This window comes from Phascolarctos cinereus, unplaced genomic scaffold, assembly GCF_003287225.1.
Source record: "Phascolarctos cinereus isolate Bilbo 61053 unplaced genomic scaffold, phaCin_HiC Scaffold_5;HRSCAF=322, whole genome shotgun sequence".
In the NCBI taxonomy this organism is placed as follows: Eukaryota; Metazoa; Chordata; class Mammalia; order Diprotodontia; family Phascolarctidae; genus Phascolarctos; species Phascolarctos cinereus.
In genome coordinates, this window is record NW_027555958.1 from 128,373,882 (window position 1) to 128,394,894 (window position 21,013).

The following is a 21,013-nucleotide window of genomic DNA, read 5'->3' on the forward strand; positions in this document are numbered from 1 at the left end:
GAGAAAAGGTCCCAATGAGTTTATTGTCTATTGATTTTTTTAAAAAGCATTTGAGTCAGTAAAGCAAAATACAAGTCTGAAGACTCTCCTTAAAGAAGATGTGACCCACTATCATTACCAATGATAACAATGCTGCTGCTGCTGATTACAAATGTCATTTAAGAGGAAGGTAAGGTTTTAATTACCAGTTTGGCCATCAACTATCTCAAAAACCACCAACCAATCATCAATTAATCATGTTTTTATTTACCGATTAATATATACAGAAAGCATGTACAGTTGACATTCAAACAACATGGCCGGTCCGTCAGACTTGTGTTCTCTGCAGTGGAGTTTGAATGTTTGGCAGTTCAGCTGCAGAAAGGACCTCAGTGTTCGGTGTCCTATCTTGCCACACGATCTTCAGAATCTTCCTCAGACAATTCAAATGGAAGACCTGAGTTTAAATCCTGCCTCAGATACTTACAGGTATGTGTTATGCAGGGCACAGACCTTAATTGCTCTGGGCCTCAATTTCCTCATCTGTAAAATGGGAATAGTAATAGCACCTACCTCACAGGGTTGTTGTGAGGATAAAATGGTAGAGCATATGCAAAGCATTTTATAATGCTATTGAAACACTAATTCTTGCTGTTCTGATTTCATAAACCATTTCCATGGGGATATGGGGCGTGCCTCACTTCACCCACAAGATCTCTTCCTTAACCGTTGAATGTTAACTGAACATATTACAAACACTCCTGGAGAACTTGCCATTTAAAGGCATCTTTTAATGATTTCATTTAAAGGTCAATTACTTATTCATTTACTTGGAATATAATACACACACACACACACACACACACACACACACACACACACGTGTAGGATTTGTTCCAAAATAGTACACACTTCAGTCCAACAGGGGGCATTCTAGTACAGTATGTCATAAAATCTTCACTCCCTCTAGCAAAGACCTTCCATTGTATAATTCCATGTGAAGGGACATTCTACTTGTCATAACTTCTCTGAAACTCACTTTCTTCATCTGTAAAATGGGATTAATCTTATTATCTCCCTTATAAGCCTACTGTAAGGGAAGCAATTTATGAACCTTAAAAAGTATTTTATTAGTAATTATTAATAATAAAAAGTATTTATATAAATATGGTAATTTTTGGACTGGATCTTCTGATTTCATCTAGGGAATTTTCAGTGAGGAAATTGTACCAAAACAGGTTAGCACTTGCTCTGCAACTCAGTCTTAGAGAGTACCTGAGTACCTTACTTGAGTTTCTGAGAAATTAAGCGATATACTAGATCACAAAGCCAGTATATATCCAAAGCAAGACATGAGCCTTATATTTCCCAACTCTGAGGCCATTTCTAAATCAATAAAATAATAACTTATGTGGGGTTTTATTTGAAAAGTAAGCCAAGGCAACATCAGAAGATAATTCTGTGAATGACAATGAGCAGGAAAGTAGGCGTGGTGTAGTGGGAAGGGCACTTGACCAGAATTGAAGGAATCTGGTTTCTTGTCCAAATTCTCCCACTAGATAGCTGTTTGACCTTGTATGAGCCACTTAAACTTTTGGGGCTGCATCGATAAAACAAGGGAGTTGAACTAAGTGATCCGTAAGGCCCCTTCCAATGCTAGGGTTAAATTATTTTTTTAATATGTTGCAATCTAAACGATCCATGTGGCTTTCTTCAGGACATATCAGTTTATCTAATCCATCCACTTGCTTGCACTGCCCCAGAAAGATACCTATCAACATTCCTTTAAAAAAGAAAAAAATTACCAAAGAAATCTCCAACTAACTCCCTTGATAATTCACTCCAGTTAAGAAGTTTTTCCTAATGTCTAAACTGACCCAAATTGCTTCTGCTATGATTTAAGCTCTTTCCCTCTTGTCCTATGAAAACAGAGTACCTACTTATCAACTCTCAAAGCATTTCCCTTTATGTACTTGAAATAGTTATTAAATCCCTTTTCCTCCCATCCAGTTCTTCTCCTAATAATATTTCCTCATAGGACTGACTCTTTAATTTAACCTTGTAAATAAAGGGATGTATAATGGCCCCAGGTGCAAAACATGTTTGGTCTGGCTGGTCAATTTTTTAAGGCAGCAGATGATGAGTTTTTAAAAAATGCATTAATTTCAATTAACCTCCATTTTGTTTTGTGGGACCAGTGTTTGCTCTGTAATATTTAATGATGTGTTTCTTGAGAGAATGTTGGCAGTGATGTGGAGTCAGAAAATAGTATATGAGCTAGTTGACTCTATGATATGGAGAAACTGAAAGTTATTTTTAAAAAAAAAAACTATTTACAAGTTTGCTTTAATCATTTTTGTGAAGTATCTTCTACCCCTTTAACCAGTGAGAAAAATGACATCTCCCCAATTTCAGGTCCAAAGTCCTAGGTAAAAAATTTTTTGCATTCATTGCCTCCACTTCTCTTAACTCACTTTTCAATTTTTTGCATCAGGCTTCTAACTCCATCACTCAAGTGAAACTATACCTCCAAGACTATCAATGATCTCTTCATTTCTAAATTTGATGGTCGTTTCTCACCTATCTCATAGCATTGTTGTGAAGATCAAGTTTATATATATATATATATATATATATATATATATATATTATATATATATATGTGTGTGTGTGTGTGTGTGTGTGTGTGTGTGTATGTATGTATGTATGTATACATACACATAAATACATATATTTGTGTGTATATATATACATATTTCTATGCAAACCTTAAAGCATTATATAAATTATCATTATCATTATCATAATAATTTTTAGCATCCGATTTTTTTTTTTAGCACCTGATACCTTCAGAACACACTTTCCTCCTTTGGTTTTCATTACACTATTGTTTCCTCATATGTGTCTGACTGCTCCATCTCAGTTGCCTTTGCTAATTCATCATCTCCATCATGCCCCCAAAATGTGGATATTCCCTGGAGCTCTTTGCTGTACCTTCTTCTCTTTTACATTCTTTCTCAATGGTCTCATCAGCTCATGCAGGAGCTGTTACCATCTCTACACAGTGACTCTTAGGTCTCCATATGTCCAGGTCTAATCTCTATCCTGAATTCCAAGCCTACATAACCTACTGCCTATTGGATATTTTCATCTAAAAAGCCTTGGGGATCTTAAGCTCGACCTAGCCAAAAAAAGAACTCATTATTTTTTTTTTCCCTCAAAACTCTTCCTTTTGTGTAACTTTTCCATTTCAGTTGAGGACATCGTAATTCTTCTAGTCATTCAGGTTCACAACCTCAGTAATCTCTGATTCTTTTCTTTCCCTCACCCCTCATAACTAATCAGTCATGAAGTATTTTTCATTTTATCTCTACAATACATCTACCATATATCTCATTCTTTCTACCCACAGAGCTTCTGCAACCATAATTCAGACCCTCATCACCTCTTTATCGGTCTATTTCAATTGTTCTCCCTTATTTAAGTCTCTTCCATTGCCCAACCACAAAATTGATATTCCTAAAACACAGATTTGACCCTGTCGCTCCCATTCTTAAGAAACTACAGTAACTCCACATTGATTGCAGGATAAAATACATACTCCCCATATGGGGGTGGGGGCATTTAAAATCCTGCATGATATGGGACCAGCTCACCTTTGGGGGCTTGTTGCACATTTCTCTGCTTCATGCATTCTTCATTCCAGCCAAGCTGGGCTATCTGCTATTCCTTATCCCTACCAATCCATCTCCTATCTCCATTCCTTTACACAGACTGCCTTCTCTGACATCAAATGTACTCCCTTGTCATCTCTACCTAAATGAATCTCTAGTTTCTTTCTAGGCTGAGCTCAAGTGCCACCTACTACCTAAGACATATCCTAATAATAATAGTTAATATTATTGTTAACTTTAAAGTTTCTAAAACACTTGACATATGTTAACTCACTTGAACCTTACAGCCTTGCAATAGAAGTGTTATTATTGTCCTCATTTTATAACTAAGGAAACTAGAAAGGTTAAACATCTTGGGTCACAGAGCTAATAAGTATCTGAAGCAGGATTTGAACTCAGATCTTCCTAAGTTCAGGTATAGCACTCTGTTTACCAGCTGCTCTTCTCAGTTGCCAGTGGATTCTTACTCTCTCTACCCTCTCATACCGCAATTTCTTCATATGAGTAACCATATGAGTCTCATTATTTGGCAAGGTTTGGAGGTTCAAGATGGAAAGTGGAAGTTCTTCCCCACCTCAGGAATATGGAAAGGGTGAATTCTTTTGAGACCAATCCCTTCTTCTTCCACTGGGCAGCTTTCCTTCTGTCCAGACCTCTACTCCATCTTATGTTCTGAAGGCCAGACATCTTCCTGAGGAGATTACCAGCCTAAGCCAACCTGAATCTGACTTGATAATAATTCCATTAGCCTGAGACTACATGATCCTGAGTCACACATTTTCTTCTAACTCTATTTAGAAATCTGTATAAGTTATTACTAAAATCAAGATTCTCCTCTCATCTGGCTCAACCCCAGCTACAGAAAGAAAAAGAAAGAAAAAAAAGGACAGGGGTATAAACTCTTACCTATATAGTGCCGTGACTACAAAATTCTAGTCTACTCCCCCCCGCATGCAATGAATTAAAAATCACAAGTGACATTACCTATGACCATTCACAGATCATAGGAGACAAAAATCAGGAAATAAAAATAGTTTTTAAAATAGAGAAAAATGGGGGAAGCAAGGGCATCCTGAGAAGATGGTGGAGCAGGTCAGAAATTTCCAGGCTCTCCTGATTCCCTCCACAAACAGACAGAAAATTGCCACGAAATGAATGTCGAGTAGAAAAAATAAAGTAGCAAAGCTTTGTCCTCCTAGACAACTTGAGAGGACCTCAGAAAGATAGGACTTCCAGGGGCTGAGTTTTGGCCTGAGTAAAGGGCAGTCACCTCCAGGCTGACTCCGCTGAATCAACAATGGCAGACCCTGGAGCAGCTCTCTCAGGAAGCAGACTAGGCCTCAAGAAAGTTCACCTCATACCACATCACACCTATCAGATTGGCCAACATGACAAAACAGGGAAATGATAAATGTTGGAGAGGATGTGGAAAAATTGGAACACTAATACATTGTTGGTGGAGTTGCGAAATGATCCAACCGTTTTGGAGAATAATTTGGAATTATGCCCAAAGGGCTACAAAAATGTGCATACCCTTTGATCCAGCAATAGTCCTTCTAGGGCTATATCCCAAAGAGATCAAACAAATGGGAAAAGGACCCACATGTACAAAAATATTCATAACAGCTCTTTTTGTGGTGGCAAAGAATTGGAAATTGAGAGGATGCCCATCAACTGGGGAATGGCTGAGCAAGTTGTGGTATATGAATGTAATGGAATACTATTGTGCTATAAAAAATGATGAACAGGCTGACTTCAGAAAAACCTGGAAAGACTTATATGGTCTGATGCTGAGTGAAGTGAGCAGAACCAAGAGGACTTTGTACACAATAACAGCCACGTTATGCAATGACTAAGAATGTTAAACTGAACCCTTCTCAGCATTACAAGGATCTAAGACATCTCCAGAGGCCTCAGGATGGAAAATGCTGTCCACATCCAAAGAAAGAACTATGGAAGTCGAATCGCTATCACTTGTTTTTACCTTCTGTTGAGTTTTGTTTCATCTTTCTGATGGTTCCTCCTATTGGTTTTAATTTTTACTTACAACTTCACTAATGTGAAAATATGTTTAATGGGTATGTAAATGTAAAGCCTGTGTCAGATTGTGCGCTGTCTTGGGGAGGGTGGGGGGGAGGAAAAGGGAGAAAAATTTTCAACTCAACAGCATATGGGAAAAAAAAAATTAAAAAATAAAAATTTAAAAAAAAAATTTCACCTCAACGAAAAAGTGCCTGCCAAAGATAGGCATCAGGAAAGAGAGTTAAATCTTTATTACTTTTTCACTGATTCCAACTTCTTAGCTCTGTCTCACTTTATTAGCAACTTGACAGGTTTACCAACTTTCTTTCCCTTTCCATAAATTTTGGTTCATTGCAAACTCACATCAGCATTCTTTGTTTTAGAAAGCAGAGGCCTAGCCATTAGAACAATGCTCAGGCTCTAATCTCTGGGTCTTACATCACAGTAAGTCTTAAGGAATATCTCTTTGCATGGTCACCACTATGATACCAGATATTGCCAACTACCTACCTTGGCCTCAGTCAAGCTCCCCCTCTCTCTGGCACAATCCAGATAAAAAATTCTGGGGGAGTCTGCACCTGTCTCAGGGCATGTGATAGTCTGTCTACCAGGACAGGGAATAAATTATGTTTTCTGTCTGGGACTCTAATTCAGAGCATTCAAAGTGAGGCTTCAAAACTTTTACTTGCCTCCAAGGAAAATTGGAATACCTAGCGATATATGTATTCTGTACTTACCCATCTGCATACCTCTTATTCCTGCCAATAGCATGTAAGTTTCTTGCAATCAGGAACCAATTCATTTTGGTCTTTCTATCCCAAAGATCTGGCTTTTTGTATCATGTTTAATTCAACTTCTATTTTCATTGTGTTAGACTATCTCTGATCATATAAATGAGAATTTTTCTACATGCTTATTCTTTAGGAATCTCTCTCTTCTGATTTCTTAGCTTCTCAAGCCTCTGAAGTTTAGTTTATGAGTAATATTTAGTTGTTTCCGAGGGGGGGGTGGCGGTGTATTGTATTGACACTTTGCCTTTCTATAACCTTTTAATTTTGCTTTCAATTATGGATTTAGGGAATTTCTAATTTACTTTATTTTGTGGATTTCTGTCTATATGTTCATTTTTCTTTGTTGTTGTATTTAATTGGGTTATTTGATGCTCTAAATTTTTGTGGTGCATACTAGTGTATTTTGATGCTATCATCCCATGTCTTTCCATAAGTATCCAATAGCTTTCTCAAATTGCTCGTAGCATGGAAGGAATGTTGCTTAGGAATATTCTCAATAATTGCAACTGTTCCTCCTATGGATCTTACCACAGCAATAGTTGCTATATACACTGTTATGCTGTTATGTTATGTTATTTAGAGGTGGAAAACCTGCAGCCTCAAGGCCACACGTGGCCTTCTGGGTCCAGCCTTTTGGCTGAGTCCAAGTTTTATACAACAAATCCTCTTATTAAGAGGATTTGTTGTGAAGGTTGGATTCAGTCAATGAGCCACACTTGAGGACCTAGAGGGTCACATGTGGCCTCGAGGCTGCAGGTTCCCCACCCCTATTAAATATATTGTTGTGATAGTCCTGAAATGTATTTACATTTTCTGTGACACTTTAGAAGAATATATTCATGTATGATGGCTGCATCAAATGTCAGCATTTTTTAATTTCTCTCTTTTGGTATCGCAGGTGTATAATATGGATTCATGCTGTCAAGGTAAAAAAGCATTTTTCAAAATTCCAGGCTAAGTATGCCCATCTCCTCTTCAAAATAATTTGAGAAATTGGTATTATTTGTCATCCATTTCATTTTTAATTATTCATCTTTATTAAGTGAAGGCTTTCAATGATCTCAGATTCTTCAACTTTTTTCTCTACAGATTTTAGTAATTCCTTGATTTCATCTCTTATATCATCTAATCTGACCTTAAGGACGAAATTGTTTCTTACCATTGCCCTACATTGGTCCACAGTACATTACTGTGACATTGGAAGCTAAGGATATTATTAACAAAGTGATAGGACACACTTCCACTGGTAAGAATTATTTTCAATTTTCTTAGGATAGAGTACTAATTTATAAGAGCAACAACAAGCATTTATTAAACATTTACTATGTGCCAAGCAGTGTGCTAAGCATTATCAAAACAAAGACAAAATAACTCTCTATTCTGAAACAGCTTATATTTTAAGAAGGAAGCAACACACAAACAACTATGAACATAGAAGTTATACACATATACATGCAGAAAGTAGGATCTGAACTATCTTGAAGGAAACCAGGGAAGGCAGGAGGCAGACAAGGAGGGAGATTATTCTAGACATGGGAGATATCCAGTGAAAAGGCACTAAATTGGGACATGATATGTCATGTCAGAGGAGCAATAAGAAGGTCAATGTTGCTGGATTGTAGAGTGCATAGAAGGGATAAAGTATAAAAAGACTGAAAAGATAAGAAGGAGCCAGGTTACAAGAGGCTATTGAAGCTAAACAAGTGATTTTTATTTGATCCTAGAGGTAACAGGGAAACATTGGGGTATGTTTAGCTGGGGAATAATATGGTCAGCCCTGTTCTTTAGGAAGATCATTTTGACAACTAAGTGAAGGACTGACTAGAATTAAGAGAGACCTCAGGCAGGGACATCAGCCAGCAGACTATTTTAATAGTGTAGGTATGATAAGGAATTGTACCAGGGTGGTAGCCATGTGAATAAAGAGAAGGTGCCATATATAAGAGATGTCACAAAGTAGAAATGATAGAAATTCACAACAGATTGGATATGTGAACTGAGTACAAGGGAGGAGCTGAAGATGACACACATTTCAAGGTGTGACCTTGATGACTGTGAGAATAGTGGTGCCCGCACTAGTAATGTGGAAATTTGGCAGAGGGAAGGGTTTGGCAGAAAGATAATGAGTGCTATTTTGAACATATTGAGTTTGAAATACATACAGAACATCCAATTCGAGATGTCTAACTGGCAGTTGGTAATGTGAGACTGGAGCTCAGGAGAGGTTATAGCTGAATAAATAAATCTGAATATTACCTGTACTGAGATGTTAATTGAATCCTTAGGGGCTAATGAAATCACCAAGTGAGATAGTATAGAGGGAAAAGAGAAAAGAAGGCTAAGGATAAACCATAGGTGGAAAGTATTTATATCTATATTCAAATTCATATACACTCCTGTTTTTGTTTTGTTTTGTTTACTTCAGCGGTTAGTGCCATATACCCTGAAGCATTTTCCGTAGCTGAGGTGTTATTTCTGATTTCTAATTGTTGTTTCTTATACTTCCTCCTCTATTTCCCTTCTCCCCTTCTTGCCTCTTTCCTTCCTTCCTCCTCTTCCCCTCCTATCTACTTTCTTCTTTCTTTTCTTCTTCCTTTTCTCCTCCCTCTCTCCTTCCTTTCTTTTTTCCTTCCTTCCTCCTTCCCTCCTTCCCTTCCTTCCTTGTATATCTTATCTTTTTATGGTATCACAGTAAAAAGGAATGCCAATCAGTCTGCTGTCTTCTGTGCCAATCTCACCATCACGATAGTTCTGAGTAGGGCAAACCGGCAACTATATGCTGCCTTATCTATGCCTTTGACTTCTAAGCAGTCATATCTTAGTGAACAGGGTATAGGACAAATCAACAGGGCCAATTTGCTAGCACTTTGGGGTTCCTGCTAGGTTTTCAAAGCTAAAGTAGTAATATCAAAGCACATAAAATCCTTGCTATACATCACCCTGGCTGCCACTCCACTGCATTAATGTTGCCCCCTCCCATTACATGTATGATGATGTTGTATTGACTAGAGTGGAGGTAGAGGGGACAACAACATAAGAACATCATCATCATCATCATCATCATCATCATCATCATCATCATCATCATCATCATCATCCTTCTCCTTGTCCTCATCATCATTATACATAACTTTACCTAAGATGAGCCCTAGAGACAAGATCAGACATAGTGTATATATACTGAGAATATTTGCCTCTGCTGTGGACAAGCTCTACTGACAAATCCAAATAGAATTCCTAAATCAAACAGAGCAGAAAATCAGCATTTCCATTGCTGTTGTAATGATTTCTTTAAAGTTAAAAAACGATCTATTTACTACTAGGCCAACACAGAAATTTTTTTCATGTAATAAATCAAATGCAAAATAAGCTACAATGAAAATGTGCCTTTTGATGGAATGAAGCTTCTCTGTCAAATCTGATAGGAGTTCTCATCAGTATTTAACATAATAAAAAAAAAACTTTTTAAGGTGCCAGTAGTATTCCAAATGATATGATAACTTCCACAGAAGAAGTAGCCCCAAGTGAAACAACCCAGTGCTTTCTGCACAGAATTCTTCATCAACATTTGTTTAATAAGAATATTGAAAGGTGGATAAGTAGTGGGAGGTTTTCATTAAATCCAAATTATTTCACTAAAAGAAGATATAAGTTTAGCACATCAGAATTGAACATTTTCCAAATTGTTATCTCATTTGATTCTTTGATAGAAATGAATAAACACTTGGTTTAGTGAAATTGTTTTAAATTTGCTAAATGAACGTTAAAAAAGAAAGTGGTACTGCCATATTAAACATCTTATTTCTGCAATAGGACTAGACATTTAATTTAGATTTAGTAAGATAAACAGACATATACATGCATAGATATATGTTACATATGAAACTGCTGGTGGATATTACCATGTATTATATAATTAATTTGCTTTTAACATACAGTATATAGATGATAAAAGCAAAATATATATGTGAATGAACTCGTTATAAAAACAAACTTTCCATGCCTTTGGAGACCTGAGCTTAGGCCACATGTGACAAAACATTCATTTTCATTTGCATCTTCCCTAGTACAATAGTGTTATAATGTAGACACTAATGTTTTTTTTTAAAGCTAAGCATTAAAAAGAGTACTCTTTAAACTTGCAGATTTGATTTGTCTTCTCTGTGTTCGAGTAGGTTCCTCATGTTTGTATCATAATTCAATACTTTGAAAAAAATCCTTGATTTCACCCAAATTAGGTATTTATCCTATTTACTAAAGCAGTTCACAATGCCACAAGACCTTGCATAATGATATCTATTTAGAGCTTTCCTGAAGACCTCCACTAAAGATCCACTGTGGCATGGAAGTGACATTGGATCCTAAGAAGAGTAGGCCAGCAAAGTATCACCTTTGGAAGGTCTTATCAAAGTGGAAAGATTTTGAGTAGATTCCTTGCAAGGACTGATCTGAACACCAATCTCTAATTTCAGAAAGACTCATCACCAGAAAGCCAACCCTTAGGCTAAGATTTGTTTGGCCAAAACAAATCATAAGGACAACCAGAACAGTGATGGACTTGAACAATTATGAGGATTGGTTGAAGGAACTAGGAATCTTTATCTTGGAGAAGCAAAAATTAAAGCAATACATAATAGCTAAAGAAAAAACACTCAGGCAATATATTAAAAACTTCCAAGAAATTAGACCTGACCAAAAGTGGAATGGGCTACCTCAAGAGGTGTTAAGTTCCCCTGATTGAAGGCAAGATGACCACTTGCCGGGTATGCTATACTAGAGTGTTGTTTTATGTATGGGATGAGCTAGATAGCTGATGAGGATCCTGCTAGCCCTAAAAATTCTATAATTCTCTTTTTGGAATAACACAAGAATAATTGAGATCTTCCAGTTCTAGATCTTTTTTTTTTTTTGTGAGGTAATTGGGATTAAGTGACTTGCCCAAAGTCACACAGCTAGTGAGTGTTGTGTGTCTGAGGCTGGATTTGAAGTCAGGTCCTCCTGACTCCAGAGGCAGTGCTCTATCCACTGCAGCACCTAACTGACCCTTCTAGATCATTTTTACCTAATTAATCCACTGAACGTTCCAGGTGTGTTCCCTACAAACATAATAGTGAAGATACATAAGGATCTATCTCCGTATTTGGTAAGTCTCTCCAAGATCAGTTGGAGAGTAAATACATATTAAAGGAAGGACCTTTGTGTAAGGCCCAGAAGAAAGAATAAAAGAGGAAACGTAGCATAGATTGTGCATTTATTCAATGAAATTGATCATTTCAGTCAGCCTTAATCAACATAAATCATAAGGTCCAAATGAAAATAATGGGGTAAGGGCTTTTCCTAATCAACTGCTTTTTCTGTCTTTTGTTTTCTTTTTTCAGAATCGTTATTTCTTTAAACATTTTTAAAGTTCTGCTGACCTCTGTAGATACATGGTAAAAACACAAACTTCTCACATAAAGCACATCAGATTTATAGCTATGTCCCCCATACCTGGAATGACCTCTAACCTCACCTTCACTTTCTTGAGTCTCTGGTTTCTTTCAAAGCAAATCTCAAGTACTATCTCCTACACATGGCCTTTCCTGTTCCACCCAAGTGTGAATGCTCCCCACTAAAAATATTTCATATTTATTTTGAACATAATTTGTGTTGATTTATGTGCACATGTGTTGTTCCTCTTCCTCTTACAGAATGTAAGCTTCTGATAAGCTTTGTATACCCAGCACCTAGCACCATGGCCAATACATGCTAGGTGCTTAATAAATACTTACTAATTGTTTCATTGACATTGGTCTAGATCAAAATTTGTTTAACATTTTTTGTGTCAGGAACCCCTCTGGCAGAATGATGAGGCCTATGAACTTCTCATGATAATGTTTTTAAATGTACAAAATAAAATATATAAAATTACAAAGGAAATTATTTATATTAAAATATGGTTATCAAAATATTAAACAAATAAAAATAAGTTTCATGTTCCCCAGGTTAAGAACTCCTGACAGGATATAGGACATTCCTAAATATAGACAATAGCTCCTAAATAAGATGTCTACTAAAGGAAACAAAAGACTGTAGAGGTGAACACTGAAAATAATTACATAACATAATTAATATCTACATATTTGCTGTGAAAGGGGTTTTTTTTACCATTTCTTACCAAAATGTTATATTCATTTTTATCATCATTACCCTTGTCGTGATTTTAATTGTTATTCTCTTTTTCCCAATCTTTCCATAATACATTATCTTCTCTTACTAACAGCAATTTCTGAAGCATGGATAATAGATTCAAGAGATATTCTTTCCCACACAATTCTAAAAGCTACTGAATTGCACCTAATTTCCACACAGTTCTTGAGGTCTCATCTTAACTCATGCCTTCTCTATCTCTTCTATTCAAATAACCATTACAGGCCACACTCAGGTTAGATACAAGTCAGATTTGGGGAGGAAAGTATAGCCCGTTGATGAAGCCTGAGGGGGATTCAGCTGAGGCTATGTTGGCACATAGATCCTACAACTACTAAGGCTGCTATTTGAGAAGCAACATGGCATGAGTCATGAGTTTATGAACGTGTTAGTCAGAGGGTAAGGTTTTGAAAAATAGTACTTTGGGGGAACTGAGTGCCTTAGGAGAACAGAAATCTCTGTGAGGGAGAGGAAAAGAATTTGTCAGGGAAGCTAGGTGACACAGTGGATAGAACACTGGGCCCGGATTCAGAAAGAACTGAGTTCAAATTCAGCCTCAGACACTCAGACATCATTCCAAGTAGTGACTTACCAAGGTCATGTAAGTGGCAAAGTCAGACCCTGCATTTTGTGTAGGGAGGGTGGAAGAAGAGAAGAACAGAGAGGGAGACAAGAAAGAAGACATCAATTTTTTTAGTCTTTGTGACTGGGGAAGTAGTTGCAATGGTAAGAAAAACAGGGAAATCAGGAGGGAAGAGAAGTATTTAGTTTTAGGTGTAAGATTAGAGTAAGCAGAACATTCAGATCGATTTTAAAATTACTCCTCTTCTTCAGGAAGAATATTCTCTTGCATTTTCTATATGTTTTTTGCATTGTCTCCCTGAACTGTATTCTTACTTCTAGTAATGTCTTCCCATCCTGATGATCCCTGTCTTCTTAGTAAGAAGGGGGATTTAAATTGCATATTTCGGCCTACCAGCATCTGAACCTTGTAAAGTCTGAGCAGTACCTCCAAGACTCTGAAGATGTTGTATTCAGTTTGGCAACTGCAACAGATCTAAATAAAATGCAAAGGGATTAAACATGCACTAAATCATGATTTGTACACCAACGCCTGCTTAGTAAGGAAGTAAACTTCTCTACCATTTGACTTAGTGAAGATAATATAGCAGTTACTTTTTTCAAAATGGCTTCCCTGATACAATTTTTTTTCACTTCTGTGCCATCCTTTTGAGGGTGATCAACATGTGTTGTGTTTTTTTTAATCCATAATAGTGATGTTGTGAAAGAAAACATAGACAAAAAAACCCTTAAGAAAAATAAAGTTAAAAAAAGTATCCTTCAATCTGTATTCAAATACCATCAGTTCTTTCTCTGGGGGTGGATAGCATTTTTCATCATAAGTTCCTCAGAGTTGTCTGGGATCATTGTATTGCTGAGAAGAGCTAAGTCATTCACAGGTGATCATCTTACAATATTGCTGCTATTTTATATACAGTACATTTCACTTTGCATCCGCCTATGCAAGTCTTTCCAGGTTTTTCTGAGAGCATACTTCTCATAATTTCTTATAATTCAATAGTATTCCATCATAATCATATACCACAACTTACTCAGCCATTCCCCAATCGATGGGCATCCCCTCAGTTTCTAATTCTTTGACCCCAGAAAAGAGCTGCAATAGATATTTTTGTAAATATAGATCCTTTTCCTTTTTTTTCCTCTTTTGGGATACAGACCTAGTAGTGGTATTGCTAGGACCAAGGGTATACAAGGTTTTATAGCCCTTTGGGCACAGTTCCAAATTGCTCTACGGAATATCAACCTACGTTTTGGTAGGTGATAAGATGAGGTAGCTGACTAACCACTGCTAAAGAGAACATGGATTCAGCTAAGCTGGAATCATTTGGAAGATCTTCTGAGTCTTTGACACACCTCTCCCCAGCTGTCAGCAAGATCTAGGCAAGTAACCTCAAGTGAAGTGAAATGTGGACAGGGCTCACTGATCACTACCTGGGAATCTGGCTGAATTGTTACCAGTACTCTCCAGGTAACTCTCTGTTTATACATTCACATTAATTTTCATTTCTTTCTCTTATCCTCCTCCATTTTATTTAAGTTCTGATGATTTCTTATTACCTAAATGTTTCTGGTTTGATCTCAGCTTAGAAGACAGTCAATTAATTTGTTACTGACATACTTTTCAATTCTTTGGCATGAAAAAATCAGCTACTAACAAGGAAATCAAGGTTAAGAGACCAAAAAACAAATCACCAGTCATGTTATCATAATTGGGAGAGGAAGATTCAGAAAGCAGTTGTGTGTGAACTTGAGCGATTCTGACAACAATGCTAAACACCTTTCTGATATTTGATTTGTTTTTCAATTTGTGTACCACACTGAAAGTTAGAGAAAAACGTCAGATTGTGGAGGTGGAGGGGAAGGAAAGTAAATCTTTGAAAACTGCTAAATGTTAGTCTCCCAATTTGAGATTGTTTTACATCATTTAGTAAGAAAAGAGAAGATAGTGCAAGTTTCTGTTGGATATGTGTGTGTGTGTGTGTATGTATATCTGTATGTGTGTGTGTGTGTGTGTATAATTTGTATCCTTTTGCTGTGGTGATGGCCTTAGAATAACTGGGTTAGTTCACAGAAAAAAAATAATCTTATAATTAATACTTTTTTTCTTTTTTGTAGATTTTTATATTTTCCCTATTTAGGAGACACCTGCTGTACAAAGAACATCAAGAAATGAAATCACTTTATTTGAGTAGATAAAGTTTTCCTAAAAACTCATCAATTTTCTACCTGTGCAATTCATTTTAATCTTGAAAAGGGAATAACTAGACCAATATATTCCTATTCCCCCACCGAAGAAAAAAAATACTATTTTGTAATCATATCCCCTGACTTTTTTTTTTTAGGTAATTGGGGTTAAGTGACTTTCCCAGGGTCACACAGGTAGTGTCAAGTATTTGGTCTGAGGTCAGATTTGAACTCAGGTCCTCTTGACTTCAGGGCCAACGCTCTAGCCACTGCACCATCTAGCTGCCCCTATCAGCTGACTTTCAAAACACTTTTTTTTTCAAATCAAAGAATTTTGGAGTTGTAAGGTACCCTAGGGATCATCTAACCCAAGCACATCATTTCAGGGAATCATCATGAGACAAAATAATATTCAATAAACAGAATAAGCCAAGTCAGGAAGTACTTCATTATTAGCATGAATTAATTCATAAAGAATTCTCTCTAGTAATTTTGTTCTAGGATAAGGATTCTAAAATTGAGGCATCTGGGTGACACAGTGAATAGAAAACTAGATCTAGATTCAGGAAGATCTCAATTCAAATCTGGATTCAGACACTTCCTAGTTATATTACCTTGGGCAAGTTGCTTACCTTCTGTCTGCCTAACTTCTGTCATGTAAAATGGGGATAATCATAGCAGCTATTTTACAGAGTTGTTTTGACGGTAAAATGAAATATTTTAAAAAGCATTTTGCAAACATTACAGCACTATATAAATGCTATTATTACCATTGGGTATTTTTTTTAAGTTGGGCAATGGGGTTAAGTGACTTGCCCAGAGTCACATAGCTAGTAAGTGTTTTGTGTCTGAGGCCATATTTGAACTCGGGTCCCCCTGAATCCAGGGTCGGTGCTCTATCCACTGCGCCACCAAGCTGCCCCTATCATTAATATTATCATTGGAACATTTAGGGAGTTAGTTTGGGACAGGGTAAAGCGTTATGGATTTGGAAGAGGAGGACCTGGGTTCAAATCCTCACTGTTACTTGTGACGTTGGGCAAAGCTCTGGACCCCAGTTTCCTCAAATGATTCTATGGTTTTCCAAACTGAAGAGTTTATAATATACATTTAATAGGCCAACAAACAGAAGTTGAATCTCAATCTGCAAGTAGTTCTAAGGATCAAAAATCTAGATCTAGGAAAGTCTTTAGTGGCCATCTAGACCAGTGCTTCTTAAACTGGGGGTCCAGACCCCATATGGAATTGCAAAAAAATTCAGCAACAGTAAAAGGTTTCTGAATATGCAACAACCGAAAATTAATCCAAAATCAAATGTGTAATGAATCCAAGGTGTTTCTGGTAGTGCTTGCACATGTTGCATCAGGCAACTTTACTGCAGCATTGGTTCTGAAAACAAAGCATGTGCACTTTGCACTGCACATACCCTCAAGCCGCACAACTCCAACAATTGCTGCTGAAATGTGAAAAGGGGTCACAAGCAGGAAAAGTTTAAGAAGCCCTGATCTATACCAATCAACCTGAGGACTTATGGCTGAAAGAAATTAAGTTATTTGCCCAAAGTATCACAGCTAGTCTTTGAACCCAGGATTTGAACCCAGTTCATATGACTCCTAACCCAACATCCTATGTTCCACTACACCATATACATTTTTAACTATTTTAGAGAAACAGAAAAGAGAATTTAAAATCTACACAAGGTAATTCTCAAAAGAAAACACGTAACATTCTGTACCTGTCCCTTTTCAAGACTAATCTTTTGAAACCTGAGACTTGGCCTTACTACATGCAAGAAATTTGGTCTAGTGGTAAATTGCTTTACAAGAAATCACAATAGCAACCAAAAGTAAGCTACAATTAGGCTGTGTTCTGTTTTTCGGAGAGGAATTGGAGGTGGCAAAGTTGAAAAATAAAATAGTATTTTCCTTAATGACACAGTTGGAGTGTTCTAATGGATGCATTATCACATCATGTGCATTTGGCACTCATTTTAGCTGGAAAGAGCCACAGACCCCTTGCTTCTTCTCTTCATGTCATAGAGGGGGGAAAAAGCACAACACAATTTTCTCAAGTGCCACTGTGACTCATTTCTATTGTACTTTGGAGCAAGATATTTAAGAAGAAAAGAACTGAATGAATTTAATATTGAGCGGCACATTTTACTGAAGACTGATGAGTTGGAAGGACATTAATTTTGACCCCAAAAAAATCTAGTTTGGGGTAAAATAGGTTCTAGATAGTCCAAATATGCTATACTTTTAAAAATAATTTATGGAAAAGGGAATTACCCACTTGTAGATTTCTCTTCTGAAAGAAATAACAATACATTCTATATCCTGAAATATGGAATTATTACCTAAGCATTATTTGGTATCTTTATCAATAAACATGAAAAACATCATGAAAGCTCTTATAATAATAATGAATAGATGAGGTTACCTGATATTTACACAATACTTTTAACATTTGAAAAGTGTTTTACTTTTATCATTTCATTTGACCTGTTAATAATAGTAGGTGACTCCTTGGGAAGGCATGAAATTTAAGGTTAAAGCATTTTAAAATTTTGTCTTGTACTTTTCCTGTCATAAATGGCCACAGATTTTTGTTTTCTCCCCTTCCCTTGGAAAAAAAGGATACTTTTTAATGAGAACACTACATTAATAATTATTTTAGACATTTCATGTATCCAAGGAAACATGTTTCTATTCTCCAACTGTATGTGCAAGTGAAATGTTTATCCTTTAAATTGCTTTTGAGTGAGGAGCACACCTACCACCACAAGTTAAATCAAAGAGCCAAAAGTTAGCCCAGGATAGTGACTCAGAGGACTTCACCAGCTTTAAAAACTTTTCACTTAACCCCAGAAAGGACTCAGAACTCTGGGTCAATGTTTGACATATGATGAGACACCTCAAGGTGAAAATTAGACAAAGTTCAAATGCTTAGCCCCTTGTATCCTTGTGACTCCTTTCAGGTTCTGGGGAATTTGGGTTTTAAGTCGAGTTGACTGAGCAGAAGCATGATAATTAGATTGAGATAGCCATTGTGGCTGTTTTTGTTGTTGTTTTTTAGCACACCTCCAATAGTTGAAATTAAAGTGACCTGTCAACTGAAACACGAAAACCGCAGTGGTGGACACAAAACAAAACCAAAAAAAAAAAAAAGGAAATTAGAAAAGCATTAGTGTTGCACTTGCCAGTTCTAACAAAACTGAAAATTTGTTAGTCTTAAAGATAAGTTTGCAAAGATTTTCTCATTTACCTGGAAAAGAAGGTTTTTGTCTAAATTATCATTAATAATAACTATTCCTTTCAAATTCTTGGGCAGTCTTCTTTCATCCCAAAATAGATCATTTTACATTTTTTTTATTTCTAAGCATAAGGAAATTAATATAAGTTAATGACTTCAGAGGATTTATCAGTGATCCTCAAATGGATATATTCTAGAATGGTAATTATTATACAGAAAAACTTGCCCCAATGTCCATTTCAACTTCCCTATTCCTCAATATTGACATAAATGAACCCTCCACTCTAGCCAGACTAGTCTGCACCCTTTCTTTAGAAAAATGCTTTGTATTATTTTTTTTTTTTGCATGAGCATCTTTGCTCATGCTCTAAATCATGTGTTTGCTCCTGGTCAATTCCAAGCAATGGTATACTTCTTGCATCTTTTCACTCATTATTAGTAACCAATCATTAAGCGTTTATTAAGCACTTATATAACATACCCTATGCTAGGCACTAGGAATATGAAGATAAAAATGAAACAAGACATATCCTTAAGGAGCTTACATCAGAACAAGAAAAACAACATGTAACAGTTAAGTAAATATAAAATATATACAATGTAAATACAAAGTATTAGGAGGTCAGCAAAAACCTTCTTGTAGGATGAGGCTTTTGATTTGACCGGAGGACAACATTCCAAGAGGCAAAGGAAGGAAAGAAAGGAAGGAAATAAACAATTATTGAGTGTGTCTTATGTAATAGGCACTGTGCTAAGCACTTCATAAATATTAGCTCATCTATTCCTCCTAACAACCCTACCCTGATACGTAGATGCTACTATTATCTTCATTTTACATTTGAGGAAACTGAGGCAGAGAGCAATTAAATGACTTGCCCAGGGTTACACAGTAAGTGTCAGAGGTGGATTTAAAGTCAGTAAAAGAATAGTCATATACAAGAAACAAGGAACCACAGTAGATCTTTTGAGAGATATCAGCCTTGAATTCTTAAGGAAAATAAATTAAAGGTGAATCTGTTACTTTCTATATTAGATACCTAAACTTCAATGCTTCTCAAGATCTGTGAGCTCACTGGCATGGATTCTTTCTCTGCTTATAGAGATTCTATCCCCTTCACCTGTTACAGTCTTTATGAATTTCTCTGATTACAAATATTCATCTCCTGGCAAGCATCTTTCCAATGATAAGCTGCTTCACATCAGCTCGGTTGGTTCTTGGCTAAAGGTCTGTCACCAGGCCCCTATTCCAAATCTTTCTAGCCTTGTACAATCTGTCAGAACTTATTTTCCACCAGCATTGACTTTGAAAACCAAGGTTACTCCATGCCAAATTGAGGCATTGGAGTATGACTTGGAAGGGGGAGGCCAGGGGGAGGGTATTTATTGTAAACTATATTAATCAATTATGGTACCATAAAAATATTAAATGGTTTTCACATCTTTTATATAATTATATGTATGCATGTATGTTTGTATGTATATAATATATATATATATATATATATATATATATATATATGTATATATATAGGCATTTGCAGGTGCTCAGTAATTAACTACTCACTGGTCTTCAACATGGATTACTTTTGGGAAGTAGGTCCAATTATTTCCTTGAAAATGAGCTACTGTATACCCATGTTATGTCCAGTGCTTAGAATAGCACCTGACACATAGTAGGTACTTTTAAAATACTCAGATTAATTAATTGACTGTCCAGGGGGGTTTAGTAGCCTAACCACTGGAGATATACACACACACACACACACACACACACACACACACACACATATATATACATATACACACATATATATAATATACATATATATTTTTATACTTTCTATTTTTATCCATTCCTTAACAAAAAGCCACTCAATAAGGCATTTAACTTGACTTATTTGTACAATTGTGATAATGCTAGATTATATGGTCAATAACTTTTCTTTTAGTAAAGAATTATAAATTAAACCAGAAAAAATGTAAAAAAAAAAACTTCATCAATCTAGGTTTGTAAATCTTAGTTCACTCCTCAAAATAAAACTAACTTGGATTTAGAAACCACTTTGGTTCTCAGCTTAGATCAGTGTGACTATATGTTGTAGAGACTAAAATGGGAATCATGATATAATATATATTTAAAGCTATTGCAATCTTGGAGTACTGTCTGTTAGGTAAAGGATAAAGTTTCAGCCTTTATAGGTTTCCTGAATTGTGTGGGTGTGAGTAACCTTTACTATGAATCTGAAGTCATTCTTTTTGTCGTTTACATTTGCTCATCTCTGACTAATTTGTCCCTCTCAGTTGCTATTCACAGTTTGTATTTGAGTAGGATGTTAAACC